Consider the following 15,124-nt stretch of genomic DNA (forward strand, 5'->3'; position numbering starts at 1 on the left):
GATGGCTGACCGTTGGCGTTGACAGGCATTCTCACCTGCATCTCAATGATTCTCCAGCCTTCTTGGACTGAAACGTACATCAGATGTCAAGTGAAACGCTCAACCTTGACAACAACCACGGGAGATGAACGTAATGCTTTATACTTGCAAGTGTTTTATTGATCTGATGAACATTTCCTATGTGTCATACAGCAGACTTAGCAGTAGGGTGTCTACCAATGAGAATAGCTGTCGACAACATGCGTGCTTACATCTTAATTCAAAAGAGATAAGACACAGCATCAACAAACAGAGTAGTTTTAAAGACTCAGTTCTTAGTTTGTGTTTCAGCCCAGACATGACAGCCCCACCACTTGGTTTTTGGATAAAGCTGGGGAATTGGGTTGGGGAATTGTAACCACTCTCAAATTCATAGATGGAGCTAATCAATGGAGTAATGGAACTAATCGATGAAGTACCTTGCATTGAGGGGTATGATAGGGCAAGAGACCGTTCTAAACTCATGATGCATTAACCTATATTCTTCAAGAAGCAATGGATATTAATGGAAATTACCATTACGTTTTTTTTTTCTCCCAGATTGTGCCTTGAAAACTGTCCCTCCATCCTGACTAGAAAAGGGCAATTCTCTGTGGGCCAATTACAAGGTACTGCAGTAACCTTCTCTGGGTCACAGCACATAGATTTCCTGTTCCTTTTCTTGAAAGGGACACCAGGCGTTAGCGTTTATGTTTTCCCCACTCCTAGCAGCTTCCTTAATTTGAGTCGTAAATCAGACTTGGAGCCCATTATTAAAACAGTGTCCGGGAACTAGGGGGAGAGCATGAATATTTAAAACATTATATAAGCACACAAAGGGAATCTTTAAAGGAAGTAGCTAGCTGGTCTCTTCTGTTTTTTGTTTTTGTTTTAAGTAGATGTTTCTAAAGGAGAGAGAGAGGAATAGCTAAAGAGCAGATACCGAATATTTGTGTCTGGTCAACCAAGAGTAATCTCATCTAAACATGAGACCATGCCAACACACTCCTTTGACAGTTGTTGACCTGCAGTTTTAAGGCTAGCCACAAGATTGTCAAATTCCTTGCCTTGAAATCTACTCAAGTCTTGCTAAGGGTGCGTTCAACCAAGTGGGAAGGTGTTATTTACCAGTTGTGAAGTCGTAAATAAGAGTTGGATGCTTTCACATGCTTTGAACTCGCTACAGAACGCTGATGTGTTAATAGCAAACAAGCTGTTGTCAACAATAAACTAAAAGTAAATGAAAGTAAATTGCTTTGTATAAATAATGTTTTGTTGTTGCATTTAACTGCCAAAAAATGCTGTTATCGGGGTAATTTTCTTAGTAGGTGACAGCATGTGGGAGAAGTCGGAGCTCACGGATAATAGCTCAGGGATGATAGACAAGTTTCCCACTAAATCAAATCATTGATAAAATCCTTAAAGTGGCAATCAGCAGTAGAAGCAATAACGGGGTAAAAACCTGAGGGATGTGGCTGGAGAAATGTAACCACTCTCAAATGTATAGAAAGAGCTATGGATGCAAGAACTGACCATTCCATGATATATAATTGTAGTTTTAACCATGTTTTGAGGCTATATTTACATATTTACTTGTTTACATTTACTTTGTTTACAAACATTGGAGTAAAATAAGCTTACATTTTGGGTTATGATTGGGTACGAAAGTTGAACTAAGCTCATGAGGCATTAATCATTTACGTCATTTAGCAGACGCTCTTATCCAGAGCGACTTAAAAATTGGAAAGTTCATACATATTCATCCTGGTCCCCCATGGGAATTGAACCCACAACCCTGGCGTTGCAAGCGCCATGCTCTACCAACTGAGCCACACGGGACCGTATCAGTTATAGTCCACAAGAATCATTGGGTACATCATTCATTTAATTTAAAATGGATTTAGCAACCGCTGATTGCCTCCTTAAAGGGACATTTCAGCTAAACTACAAATATATCTTTTGTTTCCTTACCTTGAAAGCAGTCTATGGTCAAGGGTAGACTGTTTAACACACACTTCGGTTTTGTAATCTAGTTACTTCCACCATCCTCTGATATCAGCATTTTCTAAGCAAAAATGAATGTCAATTTCCCTTAGCATATGCATGACATGTTCATCTCTGAAAGGGATTGTGTAGCTCAGTGGCTTGAAGTAACTTAGTTTGAGATGATTTGGGTGTGACATTTTGCATGCTAAATGTTTACATGCCTAGTAGGTTCATCATCATATTAGAGGGGCATACACAGAGACACACGGTAGATATAAAAACAAGAAGAGAGAGACCGAAGGAGATTTGCATTGGCTATGCCCACACTCAAACACATGAACATGGATCCCACTGGGCACACCAAGTCATTTCAATGTGAACAATTGAGTAATATTTGGATGAGTCGTGATACGTGAGATTGCCACCTATACTCAGCCTCTCAAAAAGACAGCCAAAAGTTTGTTGAATTCCCAATGTGTAGGTGGCAGGTAGCCTAGCGCTTAGAGTGTTGGGCCGGTAACCGAAAAGTTCCTAGTTCAGAGCCGACAAGGTGGAAAATTGCCAAGGCACTTAACCATAATTGCTCCTGAAAATTGCTCTGGATAAGAGTGTCTGCTAAATTATTAAAACGTTCAATGACAGAAATGTTTTTGTTTAAATTCTATCACTTGATGATTTAATTTCAGAGACACATAATGTTTTTTTTGCAAAATGCTATGTCTCTGCCTCACTCTCAGAGAAAAAAGTAGTACTGCTATGTTTTACACAGTCAAATGTAACAAATAACAAAACATTTAATAAAGAACTGTACAAATGATACATTTGTGACATGAATATATAAAAAACTAATTCAATACAGTAATATGAGTAAGAGTATGCAAAATGTTTACATTTGACATTTTAGTAAAGGCTAAATTTGCATCTTACAGTAAAATAGCTAGGTGAAACAAACATAACAGCATTTTTATTTCCAAACTAAATTTTATCACTGTGCATCGTCTAATAGCACAACCAAATGACCTGGATTGCAGTTGAGATTACATTAAAAGTACATAGTGCAAGTGATCAATTCTGCACAGAGATTCTGCACAGATTATTATAGCAATTGTAAAGAGCTCCACAGATCTGTGACTTTACATGCTATCTTGAACATCCATGCTTTCTATGAATACATAAGACAACTATAGTTACAGTAACCTCGAAATGTGGCCATGGATGTGTTACTCATTTTAAGCTTAAATAAATACTGTTAACCTACATTCGTTTTTAAGATAGAGTAAATAGACTAAAGTTCAGGCTATCTTAAAAACAAATATTTAAATAAGTTTAGTTGACAACGCAACCAAATATAACAATTTTAAGGATGTACAGAGCCTGTACAGAGACTTTTTCAACATTTTGTTGTGTTAGACAAATTTAAAATTGATTAAATTGAGATTTGTTTTTATCATCGGCCTAATGACAAAGTCCAATTACGTTTTTCGAAATGTTTACAATTAATAAAAAATGAAAAGCTGAAATGTCTTGAGTCAATAAGTATTCAACCCCTTTGTTATGCCAAGCATAAATAAGTTCAGAAGTAAAAATGTGCTTAACAAGTCACAAAACGTTGCATAGACTCACTCTTTTTGCAATACTAGTGTTTAACATGATTTTTTCATATCTTTAACCCACATATACAATTATCTGTAAGGTCCCTCATTTGAGCAGGGAGGTTTTCCAATGCCTCACAAAGAGGGACACCTATTTGAGAGCCAAGTCAGTTGACAAAGAGGATGGAAACCGTTCGGGGATTTCACCATGAGGCCAATGGTGACTTTAAAACCGTGACAGAGTTTAATGGCTGTGATAGGAGAAAACTGAGGATGGATCAACAACATTGTAAACTCAGCAAAAAAAGAAACATCCCTTTTTCAGGACCCTGTCTTTCAAAGATAATTTGTAAATATCCAAATAACTTCACAGATCTTCATTGTAAAGGGTTTAAATACGGTTTCCCATGTTTGTTCAATGACCATAAACAGTTAATGAACACGCACCTGTGGAACGGTCGATAAGACACTAACAGCTTACAGGCGGTAGGCAATTAAGGTCACAGTTATGAAAACTTAGGACACTAAAAAGGCCTTTCTACTGACTCTGAAATACATCAAAAGAAAGATGCCCAGGGTCCCTGCTCATTTGTGTGAACATTCCTTAGGCATGCTGCAAGGAGGCATGAGGACTGCAGATGTGGCCAGGGCAATAAATTGCAATGTCCGCACTGTGAGACGCCTAAGACAGCGCTACACGGAGACAGGACGGACAGCTGATCGTCCTCGCAGTGGCAGACTACGTGTAACACTTGCGCAGGATCGGTACATCCGAACATCACACCTGCAGGACAGGTACAAGATGGCAACAACAACTGCCCGAGTTACACCAGGAATGCACAATCCCTCCATCAGTGCTCAGACTGTATCACAATAGGCTGAGAGAGGCTGGACTGAGGGCTTGTAGGCCTGTTGTAAGGCAGGTCCTCACCAGACATCACCAGCAACAACGTCGCATATGGGCACAAACCCACCGTCACTGGACCAGACAGGACTGGCAAAAAGTGCTCTTCACTGACGAGTCACGGTTTTGTTTCATCAGGGGTGATGGTCGGATTCGCATTTATTGTCGAAGGAATGAGCGTTACACTGAGGCCTGTACTCTGGAGCGGGATCGATTTGGAGGTGGAGGGTCCGTCATGGTCTGGGGCGGTGTGTCACACTATCTTTGGACTGAGCTTGTTGTCATTGCAGGCAATCTCAACGCTGTGCGTTACAGGGAAGACATACTCCTCCCTCATGTGGTACCCTTCCTGCAGGCTCATCCTGACATGACCCCTCAGCATGACAATACCACCAATACCACCATACTGCTCGCCCTGTGCATGATTTCCTGCAAGACAGGAATGTCAGTGTTCTGCCATGGCCAGCAAAAAGCCCGGATCTCAATCCCATTGAGCACTTCTGGGACCTATTGGATCGGAGGGTAAGGGCTAGGGCCATTCCGCCCAGAAATGTCCAGGAACTTGCTTGTGCCTTGGTGGAAGAGTGGGGTAACATCTCACAGCAAGAACTGGCAAATCTGGTGCAGTCCATGAGGAGGAGATGCACTGCAGTACTTAATGCCGCTGGTGGCCACACCAGATACTGACTGTTACTTTTGATTTTGACCCCACCTTTGCTCAGGGACACATTACATTTCTGTTAGTCACATGTCTGTGGAACTTGTTCAGTTTATGGCTCAGTTGTTGAATCTTGTTATGTTCCTACAAATATTTACACATGTTAAGTTTGCTGAAAATAAACGCAGTTGACAGTGAGGACGTTTCTTTTTTTGCTTAGTTTAGTTACTCCACGATACTAACCTAAATTACAGAGTGAAAAGACGGAAGCCTGTACAGAATAAAAATATTCTAAAAAAGCAAATAATGTGGCAAAGAAATTAACTCTATGAAATTAACTCTATGTGAATACAAAGCGTTATGTTTGGGGAAATCCAACACATCACTGGGTACCACTCTTCATATTTTTAAGCATGGTTGTGGCTGCATAATGTTATGGGTATGCTTGTCATCGGCAAGGACTAGGGAGTTTTTAAGATAAAATGTAAGGAAATACAGCTAAGCACAGGTAAAATCCTGTCTGCTTTCCAACAGACACAGGAAGTGTGTCTTGTGTTTTATGTTATTGTCCCCCTTTCAGCAGGACAATAACATAAAACACAAGGCCAAATATATACTGGCTTACCAAGATGACATTGAATGTTCCTGAGTGGCCTACTTACAGTTTTGGCTTAAATCAGCTTTAAAATATATGACAAGACTTGAAAATATCTGTCTAGCTATGATCAACAACCAAGCTGACAGAGGTTGAAGATTAAAAACAATCGTACAATCCAGGTGTGCAAAGCTCTTAGAGACTTACCCACAAAGACTCATAGCTGTAATTGCTACCAAAGGTGATTGTAACATGTATTGACTCAGGGGTGTTAATACTTATGTATATGAGATATTGCTGTATTTCATTTTCGATACATTTGCTAAAGATTCTACAAACATATTTTCACTTTGTCATTATGGAGTATTGGGTGGAGATGGGTGAGAAAAACAATCTATTTAATCAATTTTGAATTCAGACTGTAACATAACAGCATGTGGAATGAGTATGAATACCTTCTGAAGACACTGTACATAAAAAGATGGACCGTTTGTGATTTTTTTTGTTGTCTTACATTCATCTTCCATTGTCCTCTGTTTTCATTTATCCGGCAATGGATGACTCCCATTGAAAAAGCATTGGCTCCATCCGAAATTCTTTGAACACAAAATCTACCTGGGCCGAGCATCAAATCAAATCAAATCTTATTTGTCACTTATGCATCTTATAAAGGTGTAGACCTTACAGTGAAATGCTTACTTACAAGCCCTTAACCAATAATGCACTATATTAAATACCTAAATACCCAAATACCTAAAAAAAAGTAACAAATAAAAGTAACAAATAATTAGAGAGCAGCAGTAAAATAACAATAGCAAGGCTATATACAGAGGGTACCAGTACAGAGTCAATGTGCGGGGGCACCGGTTAGTCAAAGTAATATGTACATGATAAATAAATAAATAAATAAATACAGTATGAGGATGAGGTAGATTGGATGGGCTATTTACAGATTAGCTATGTACAGGTGCAGTGATCTGTGAACTGCTCTGACAGCTGGTGCTTAAAGCTAGTGAAGGAGGTAAGAGTCTCCAGCTTCAGAGATTTTTTGCAGTTTGTTCCAGTCATTGGCAGCAGAGAACTAGAAGGAGAGGTGGCCAAAGGAAGAATTGGCTTTGGGGGTGACCAGTGAGATATACCTGCTGGAGCGCGTGCTGCGGGTGGGTGCTGCTATGGTGACCAGTGAGCTGAGATAAGGCGGGGCTTTACCTAGCAGAGACTTGTAGATGACCTGGAGCCAGGGTGTTTGGCGACGAGAATGAAGCAAGGGCCAGCCAACGAGAGCATACAGATCGCAGTGGTGGGTAGTATATGGGGCTTTGGTGACAAAACGGATGGCACTGTGATAGACTGCATCCAATTTGCTGAGTAGAGTGTTGGAGGCTATTTTGTTATTGACATCGCCGAAGTCAAGGATCGGTAGGATAGTCAGTTTTACGAGGGTATGTTTCGCAGCATGAGTGAAGGATGCTTTGTTGCGAAATAGGAAGCCGATTCTAGATTTATTTTTGGATTGGAGATGTTTAATGTGAGTCTGGAAGGAGAGTTTACAGTCCAACCAGACACCTAGGTATTTGTAGTTGTCCACATATTCTAAGTCAGAACCGTCCAGAGTAGTGATGGACGGGCGGGCAGGTGCCGGAAGCAATCAGTTGAAGAGCATGCATTTAGTTTTACTTGCATTTAAAAGCAGTTGGAGGCCACAGAAGGAGAGTTGTATGGCATTGAAGCTCATCTGGAGGTTAGTTAACACAGTGTCCAACGAAGGGCCAGAGGTATACAGAATGGTGTCGTCCGCGTAGAGGTGGATCAAAGAATCACCAGCAGCGAGGGCGACATCATTGATGTATACAGAGAAGAGAGTCGGCCCGAGAATTGAACACTGTGGCACCCCCATAGAGACTGACAGAGGTCCGGACAACGATTTGACACACTGAACTCTATCGGAGTAGTTGGTGAACCAAGCGAGGCAATCATTTGAGAAACCAAGGCTGTTGAGTCTGCCAATAAGAATGTTGTGATTGACAGAGTCGAAAGCCTTAGCCAGGTCGATGAATACGGCTGCACAGTAATGTCTCTTATCGATGGCGGTTATGATGTCGTTTAGGACCTTGAGCATGGCTGAGGTGCACCCATGACCAGGTCTGAAACCAGGTTGCATAGCGGAGAAGGTACGGTGAGATACGAAATGGTCGGTAATCTGTTCGTTAACTTAGCTTTCAAAGACCTTAGAAAAGCAGGGTAGAATAGATATAGGTTTGTAGCAGTGTGGGTCTAGAGTGTCTCCCCCTTTGAAGAGGGGGATGACCGCGGCAGCTTTCCAATCTATGGGAATCTCAGACAATACGAAAGAGAGGTTGAACAGGCTAGTAATAGGGGTTGCAACAATTTTGGCAGATCATTTTAGAAAGAGAGGGTCCAGATTGTCTAGCACGGCTGATTTGTAGGGGTCCAGATTTTGCAGCTCTTTCAGAACATCATCTGTCTGGATTTGGGTGAAGGAGAAGTGGGGGAGGTTGGGGGGGCGCAGGGCTGTTGACCGGGGTAGGGGTAGCCAGGTGGAAAGCATGGCCAGCCGTAGAGAAATGCTTATTGAAATTCTCAATTATTGTGGGTTTATCGGTGGTGACAATGTTTCCTAGCCTCGGTGCAGTGGGTAGTTGGGAGGAGGTGCTCTTATTCTTCAAGGACTTTACAGTGTCCCAGAACATTTTGAGTTTGTACTACAGGATGCAAATTTCTGTTTGAAAAAGCTAGCCTTAGCTTTCCTGACTGCCTGTGTATATTGGTTCCTAACTTCCCTGAAAAGTTGCATATCACGGGGGCTATTCGATGCTAATGCAGAACGCCACAGGATGCTTTTGTGCTGGTCAAGGGCAGACAGGTCTGGAGTGAACCAAGGGCTATATCTATTCCTGGTTCTACATTTTTTAATGGGGCATGCTTATTTAAGATGGTGAGGAAGGCACTTTTAAAGAATAACCAGGCATCCTCTACTGATGGGATGAGGTCAATGTCAGAGGGACACCGATTAGAAAGGCCTGTTCGCTGAAGTGTTTTAGGGAGCGTTTGACAGTGATGATGGGTAGTCGTTTGACCGCAGACCCATTACGTTTGCAGGCAATGAGGCAGTGATCACTGAGATCTTGGTTGAAAACAGCAGAGGTGTATTTGGAGGGCGAGTTAGTTAGGGGAATATCTATGAGGGTGCCCGTGTTTACGGATTTGGGGTTGTACCTGGTAGGTTCATAGATAATTTGTGTGAGATTAAGGGCATGAAGCTTAGATTGTAGGTGAAGCCCCAAAATTGCCCTCGCTAGAAGCCTGTGTTTCAGACCTAAGGGAGTGGATGGCTGCAAACTTTCTACTTTTAAACTCGGACAAAACAGAGATGCTTGTTCTAGGTCCCAAGAAACAAAGAGATCTTCTGTTGAATCTGACAATTAATCTTGATGGTTGTACAGTCGTCTCAAATAAAACTGTCAAGGACCTCGGTGTTACTCTGAACCCTGATCTCTCCTTTGACGAACATATCAAGACTGTTTCAAGGACAGCTTTTTTCCGTCTACGAAACATTGCAAAAATCAGAAACTTTCTGTCAAAAAATGATGCAGAAAAATGTATCCATGCTTTTGTTACATGCTAGAATCCTGACTAGAACCCAAAAATGTGATCATATTACTCCAGTGCTAGCCTCCCTACACTGGCTTCCTGTTAAGGCAAGGGCTGATTTCAAGGTTTTACTGCTAACCTACAAAGCATTACATGGGCTTGCTCCTACCTATCTTTCCGATTTGTTCCTGCCGTATGTACCTACACATACGCTACGGTCACAAGACGCAGGCCTCCTAATTGTCCCTAGAATTTCTAAGCAAACAGCTGGAGGCAGGGCTTTCTCCTACAGAGCTCCATTTTTATGGGGTGGTCTGCCTACCCATGTGAGCGACACAGACTCGGTCTCAACCTTTAAGTCTTTACTGCCTGGCCAGTTCCCCTCTCTCCACTGGGATTCTCTGCCTCTAACCCTATTACAGGGGCTGAGTCACTGGCTTACTGGTGCTCTTTCATGCCGTCCCTAGGAGGGGTGCGTCACTTGAGTGGGTTGTCACAGACGTGATCTTCCTGTCTGGGTTGGCGCCCCCCCTTGGGTTGTGCTGTGGTGGAGTTCTTTGTGGGCTATACTCGGCCTTGTCTCAGGATGATAAGTTGGTGGTTGAGATATCCCTCTAGTGGTGTGGGGCTGTGCTTTGGCAAAGTGGGTGGGGTTATATCCTTCCTATTTGGCCCTGTCCGGGGGTATCATCGGATGGGGCCACAGTGTCTCCTGACCCCTCCTGTCTCTGCCTCCAGTATTTATGCTGCAGTAGTTTATATGTCGGGGGGCTAGGGTCAGTTTGTTATATCTGGAGTACTTCTCCCGTCTTATCCGGTGTCCTGTGTGAATTTAAGTATGCTCTCTCTAATTCTCTCTATCTTTCTCTCTCTCGGAGGACCTGAGCCCGAGGACCATGCCTCAGGACTACCTGGCACGATGACTCCTTGCTGTCCCCAGTCCACCTGGCCGTGCTGCTGCTCCAGTTTCAACTGTTCTGCCTGCGGCTATGGAACCCTGACCTGTTCACCGGACATGCTACCTGTCCCAGACCTGCTGTTTTCAACTCTCTAGAGACTGCAGGAGCGGTAGAGATACTCTTAATGATCGGCTATGAAAAGCCAACTGACATTTACTCCTGAGGTGCTGACTTGCTGCACCCTCGACAACTACTGTGATTATTATTATTTGACCATGCTGGTCATTTATGAACATTTGAACATCTTGGCCATGTTCTGTTATAATCTCCACCCGGCACAGCCAGAAGAGGACTGGCCACCCCTCATAGCCTGGTTCCTCTCTAGGTTTCTTCCTAGGTTTTGGCCTTTCTAGGGAGTTTTTCCTAGCCACCGTGCTTCTTCACCTGCATTGCTTGCTGTTTGGGGTTTTAGGCTGGGTTTCTGTACAGCACTTTGCGATATCAGCTGATGTAAGAAGGGCTATATAAATACATTTGATTTGATTTAGGATGGCCGGGGTGTTAAGCATGTCCCAGTTTAGGTCACCTAGCAGCACGAGCTCAGAAGATAGATGAATTGTTTTGTTACAGACCTGGATAGTAAGATAGAACTCTGCAGGCTCTCTGTAGTAGATTGCAACACCGCCCCCTTTGGCAGTTCTATCTTGGCGGAAAATGTTATAGTTAGGAATGAAGATTTCCGTGTTTTTGGTGGTTTTCCTAAGCCAGGATTCAGACACGGCTAAGACATCCGGGTTGGCAGAATGTGCTAAAGCAGTGAATAAAGCAAACTTAGGGAGTAGGCTTCTAATGTTAACATGCATGAAACCAAGGCTTTTACGGTTACAGAAGTCAACGAATGAGAGCACCTGGGGAGTAGGAGTGGAGCTAGGCACTGCAGGTCCTGGATTAACCTCTACATCACCAGAGGAACAAAGGAGAAGTAGGATAAAGGTACGGCTAAAGGCTATAAGAACTGGCCGTCTAGCACGTTCGTGAAACAGAGAGTAAAGGGAGTAGGTTTCTGGGCACGATAGCATAGAGTCAAGGCATAATGGACAGACAAAGGTATGGTAGTAAGAGAATATATTGGAGGTAAACCTAGAGATTGAGTAATGATGAGAGAGATATAGTCTCTAGAGACGTTTAAACCAGGTGATGTCATCGCATATGTGGGAAGTGGAACAACATGGTTGGTTAAGGCATATTGAGCAGGGCTAGAGGCTCTACAGTGAAATAAGACAGTAATCACTAACCAAGACAGTAATGGACAAGGCATATTGATATTAGGGAGAGGCATGCGTAGCCAAGTGAGCGTATGGGTCCAGTGAGTGGTTGGGCTGGCTGGGGACACGACGATTCAGACAGTTAGCAGGTCGGGGCTAGCAAGCTAGCCGTTAGCAGGCCGGGGCTAGCAAGCTAGCATAAGGGCATTAGATGGACGTCGTGATGGGGGAAAAGTCTGTTTTTCCCTCCTCGTGCAGTGACATCGATAGACCAGTCATGGAATTAGTAGGGTTCCAAGTAGCAGAGGGGTCCAAGTCCAATTGGCAAAATGGGTATAGTGGTCCAAGAAACTGGCCGATGGATCAGCTAACAGTCCAATATGCTCTAGATAGCTAGCGGGCCGCGGTTAGCAGAATGGGCCTTCAGGGGATGTCGCGCCTGTGTGTCCTGTTGGGATCCTCGGGCAGATTATGTCGGTATTCCAGTCGTGAAAGATCGGCGGGGTTCTGTGCCACTTACCGGCGGTAGAAGGGGACTCGATATTGTATCCGAGGAGTGGGCTCTAGGAGTAGCCCAGGAGCCCTAGCCGGAAGATGGGTCTATCATGGGCTAGCTCCAGGCTAGTTGGTGCTAGCTCCGAAACGGAAGCGTTAGCCAGGAGTAGTCAACCCAAGTTGCGGTTAGCTAGCTGTGATGATCCAGATGAAAAGGTTCAGAGTTGCGGTAGGAATCCGGGGATATGGAGAGAAAAATAGGTCCGGTATGCTCTGGTTTTAAACGCGTTGTACGAACTGGCGAGAGCTTTCCAAGCTAAAGGTTAGCTGATGACCGCTAGCAGTGGTTAGCTGACTAATAGCTGATAGCTGGTAGCTAGTTACTTAAAAAAAACAGATCCACACCACATTGGGTGAGGCGGGTTGCAGGAGAGTATTTTGAAGTTGAGGTTTAGGAAAAATATTGAAACGAATACGAAGAAAAATATATAAAAAGATATATACATGGGACGAGACAAGACGTCTGACTGCCATGCCATCTTGGATTAGCCAGATAGCCGCTATTCTATTACCAATGGCATTTAGGATAGGTGGCAAAAAAAAGTATGTGAACCCTTTTGAATTACCTGGATTTCTTAGTCATAAAATTTGATCACAACAATAGATAAACACAGTGTGCTTAAACTAATAACACACACATTATTGTATTTATATATGGAATAGATAATTTAAACATTCACAGTGTTGGTTTGAAAAAGGATGTGAACCCCTAGGCTAAGGACTTTTCCAGCTAATTGGAGTCAGGAGTCAGCTAACCTGGAGTCCAATCAATGAGATGAAATTGGAAATGTTGGTTAGAGCTGCCCTACCCTATAAAAAACACTCACAAAATTTGAGTTTGCTATTCACAAGAAACATTGTCTGATGTGAACCATGCCTCGAACAAAAAAGATCTCAGAAGTCCTAAGATTAAGAATTGTTGACTTGCATAAAGCTGGAAAGGGTTACAAAAGTATATCTAAAAGCCGTGATGTTCATCAGTCCACGGTAAGATAAATTGTCCAAAAATTTAGAAAGTTCAGCACTGTTACTACTCTCCCTAGGAGTGGCCATCCTGCAAAGATGGCTGCAAGAGCACAGTGCAGAATGCCCAATGAGGTTAAGAATAATCCTAGAGTGTCATCTAAAGACTTACAGAAATCTCTGGAACACGCGGACGCTAACATCTCTGTTAACAAGTCTACGATAAGTAAAACACTAAAAGAATGGTGTTCATGGAAGGACACCACGGAAGAAGCCACTGCTGTCCAAAAAATAACATTGCTGCATGTCTGAAGATCGCAAAACAGCACCTGGATGTTCCAAAGCGCTTCTGGCAAAATATTCTGTGGACAGATTAAACTAAAGTTTAGTTGTTTGGGAGGAACACACAACACTATGTCTGGAGAAAAAAATGCACAGCACACCAACATCAAAACCATCCCAACTGTAAAGTATAGTGGAGGGAGCATCATGGTTTGGGGTTGCTTTGCTGCCTCGGTGCCTGGACAGCTTGCCATCATCGACGTAAAAATGAATTCCCAATTTTATCAAGACACTTTGCAGGAGAATGTAAGGCTATCTGTCCGCCAATTGAAACTCAACAGAAGTTGGGTGATGCAATAGGACAACAACCTAAAACAAAGAAGTAAATTGACAACGGAAACGCTTCAACAGTAGAAAATACACCTTCTGGAATGGCCCAGTCAGAGTCCTGACCTCAAACCGATTTAAAATGCTGTGGCATGACCTTGAGAGCGCTTCACACCAGACATCCTAAGACAATTTCTGAACTGAAATAGTTTTGTAAAGATGACTGGTCCAAAATTCCTCCTGACCGTTGTTGTAACGGCTCTCTTTCGGTGAGTGAGTTGACCAAGGCTCAGCGGGTGATGAATACATAATGTTTTAATGACAAGACGGAAAAATACGAAACGAAATACACTTGAATGATTTACAAAATAACAAAAGGAACTAGACAGACCTAAACTATGAACTTACATGAAACGAGGAACACAATAAACAGGAACGACCGAACGAACGAGACGAGACAGTACCGTGTGGTGCAAAATACACAGACACAGCGACAATCACCCACAAACAAACAGTGAGAACCTCCTACCTTAATATGACTCTCAATTAGAGGAAAACGCAAAACACCTGCCTCTAATTAAGAGCCATACCAGGCAACCCAAAACCAACATAGAAACGGAAAACATAGACTGCCCACCCAAAACTCACGCCCTGACCATCACACACATACAAAACAACAGAAAACAGGTCAGGAACGTGACAGAACCCCCCCCTCAAGGTGCGAACGCCGGGCGCACCAGCACAAAGTCCAGGGGAGGGTCTGGGTGGGCATCTGACCACGGTGGTGGCTCAGGCTCCGGACGCTGTCCCCACACCACCATAGTCACTCCCCGCTTCTGTATTCCCCTCCCAATGACCACCCTCCAACTAAAACCACCTAAATGAAGGGGCAGCACCGGGATAAGGGCCAGCACCGGGATAAGGGGCAGCACCGGGATAAGGGGCAGCACCGGGATAAGGGGCAGGTCCTGGCTGAGGGACTCTGGCAGATCCGGGCCGAGGGACTCTGGCAGGTCCGGGCCGAGGGACTCTGGCAGGTCCGGGCCGAGGGACTCTGGCAGGTCCGGGCCGAGGGACTCTGGCAGGTCCGGGCCGAGGGACTCTGGCAGGTCCGGGCCGAGGGACTCTGGCAGGTCCGGGCCGAGGGACTCTGGCAGGTCCGGGCCGAGGGACTCTGGCAGGTCCGGGCCGAGGGACTCTGGCAGGTCCGGGCCGAGGGACTCTGGCAGGTCCGGGCCGAGGGACTCTGGCAGGTCCGGGCCGAGGGACTCTGGCAGGTCCGGGCCGAGGGACTCTGGCAGGTCCGGGCCGAGGGACTCTGGCAGGTCCGGGCCGAGGGACTCTGGCAGGTCCGGGCTGAGGGACAGCTCCTGACTGTGGGGCAGCTCATGACTGTAGGGCAGCTCATGACTGTAGGGCAGCTCATGACTGTAGGGCAGCTCATGACTGTAAGGCAGCTCATGACTGT

This window comes from Salvelinus fontinalis, chromosome 17, assembly GCF_029448725.1.
Source record: "Salvelinus fontinalis isolate EN_2023a chromosome 17, ASM2944872v1, whole genome shotgun sequence".
Classification (NCBI taxonomy): Eukaryota; Metazoa; Chordata; class Actinopteri; order Salmoniformes; family Salmonidae; genus Salvelinus; species Salvelinus fontinalis.